The following is a 214-nucleotide window of genomic DNA, read 5'->3' as shown; positions in this document are numbered from 1 at the left end:
CCCGCGCCGGGCGCCGCCATCGCCGCGCAGCCGCAGTGGGAAACAGGGCGCGTGACGTCAGTCACTGACGTGAAACGGCGCGAGGGGCGGGGTCACCGGAACTGGGCGTTGCACTGGGAGGGGCGGGGCTCTAGAGCGGTGACGCCCTGCGGAGCGCGGAGCTCCCGGGAAGAGCCAGGGGATCACGATCCTGCAGGGATGTAAGGCGGGGCAG

This window comes from Crocodylus porosus, unplaced genomic scaffold, assembly GCF_001723895.1.
Source record: "Crocodylus porosus isolate Cpor-Errol unplaced genomic scaffold, CroPor_comp1, whole genome shotgun sequence".
Lineage (NCBI taxonomy): Eukaryota > Metazoa > Chordata > Crocodylia > Crocodylidae > Crocodylus > Crocodylus porosus.
Note: the sequence above shows the minus strand (reverse complement) of the source record.